Source organism: Echinops telfairi, unplaced genomic scaffold (genome assembly GCF_000313985.2).
Source record: "Echinops telfairi isolate 266 unplaced genomic scaffold, ASM31398v2 ScPeMD7_7469;HRSCAF=8507_0, whole genome shotgun sequence".
NCBI classification, from domain to species: domain Eukaryota; kingdom Metazoa; phylum Chordata; class Mammalia; order Afrosoricida; family Tenrecidae; genus Echinops; species Echinops telfairi.
In genome coordinates, this window is record NW_022111372.1 from 41,456,672 (window position 1) to 41,458,641 (window position 1,970).

General features: G+C 37.1%; 1 protein-coding gene across 1 annotated transcript in view; it reads right to left on the minus strand.

Moving 5' to 3' along the window:
* Nucleotides 1-1,970, minus strand: part of WNT3A (Wnt family member 3A) — a 71,422-nt gene that overhangs the window by 36,651 nt on the left and 32,801 nt on the right. The window lies entirely within an intron of this gene.

Consider the following 1,970-nt stretch of genomic DNA (forward strand, 5'->3'; position numbering starts at 1 on the left):
TGTTGTCTAAGGAACAGTGAGAAAAAAGAATGAAGGAAAAATGAACAGAGACTAAGAGACCTGTGGAACCCCATCAGGGGTGTAAGCACATGAATAAAGGAGAGAAGAGGGGGAAAAAGTACAGAAAGAGTATTTAGAGAAATAATGGCCAAAAAATTCCCACACATTTGGTAAAACACATAACTCCATACATCTAAGAAGCTCAAAAAACTCCACACAGAACAGATGGGAAGAGATGCCAAGACATTTGATAATCAAATTGTGGAAAGCTGAAGAGAGAGCGAGATGCTTGAAAGGAACAAGCACGCAATGACTTGTCCTTTAAAAGGAATCATGTACAAGAATATCAGCTGATTTCTCCTCGGAAACCAAGGAGGTCAGAGGATGACATATCTCAACTGACGAAAGAAAAGAAAAGAAAAACTAATCTGTAACCCAAGAATTCGATATCTGAAAAAACTATTATTAAGAAAATGAAGGCGAAATCCAGATATTCTCAGATTAAAAAGACAATAGGGTATATTGCTACCCAATGACACACGTGAGTTGAAGTACAAGGACGGGAAAAGATAGTCCAGATCAATGAGGACAACAGGAAAGCAGGTGGCTGTACTGATAGCAGACAAGACCAACTTTAAGCCAAAATTGTTACATGAGGCAAAGATGGGCACTGTATACCGATAAAAGTTCAATCCATCTAGAAGACAGAGCATCTGCATCTAAATAAATTTTAAACTGAACAGACTGAGAGAAGTAGACAGTTCTACAGTAGTTGTTGGAGACTTCAGTACTCTACTTTTAACAACAGATAGGAGAATCTGTCATAAAATTAATAGCAAATAGGATATTTGAACAACAGTATACCTAATGAACAACTATACCTAATGGACTTTTGCACAAAATTCCACCCAACAGCAGAAGAATGTATATTCTTCTCAAGATTCATTACCGGAACTTTATCCAGGCTAGACTATATGTTAGGTCATAAAATGAACCTGGGAAAAATTTAAAAGCTCAAAATCAAGCAAATTATCATCTCTAACCAAATCGGAATGAACACTAGAAATCAAAGCAGAATGAAATGGGAAATTTCAGAAATATCTTGAAATTAAGCAACATATTCTTAATAACCAATGAATCAAAGAAGAAACTACAAGGGAAATTAGAAAACACTCGGAGAAGGGTAAAAACCCGGATAACATATGAAAGCCCATCGGATGCAGTGCGGTCAGGGTTCCAAGGACAGTTTCCAGCTGTCAAAGTCTGTGTGAGAGAAAAGAATGAGCTCAAATCAGCAACCCACTGCACACTGTTGAAAAGGAAGAATACACACCAAACTAGCAGAATGAAGGAAAGAAGAAAGGTCAAATAGAGATTATTTGAAATCTCAAATAGAAAAACAACAGAGAAAATAAAGTCAAAAGTTAGCTCCTTGAAGAGATTCAGAATCAACATCCTAACCCATGTTCAACAGGTGTAACAAGAACAACAAAACAAGAAGAAAAGAAAAAGTAAGGATTAGAGCAGAAACAAATGAATCAGAAGCCAGAAAAAAAAAGTCAACAAGACAAGAATTTGGTTCTTTGAAAGGAGTAACAGAATTGACAGCCTTAACAAAGGAAAAGAAAGAGAAGACGCAGATATCAAGAATAAGAAGTGAAAGGTGTGACACTGGGGTGAAACACTACGGGTGTGCAACACAGCAGCAAGGGGAGCAAAGCAATGAAGTCCCCAGGGATTACCAAAAATAGAATTTTGGGGCCAGGGTGGCACCCCATCAGACTCGACTGGAAAACACTCATAAAGGTCAACAGACAGACCTGGAACTATTTATAGTCTTTCCCCTTTTTTTGCTGTTGGTTTTTTGTTTGATTGTTTGTTTGTTTTTTGTTATGTTTTGCTTTGTCTTGTGTTTGTGCTCATTATTGTCTCTACATGTCTATCTAGATAAGATAGGTGGGATAAACAAT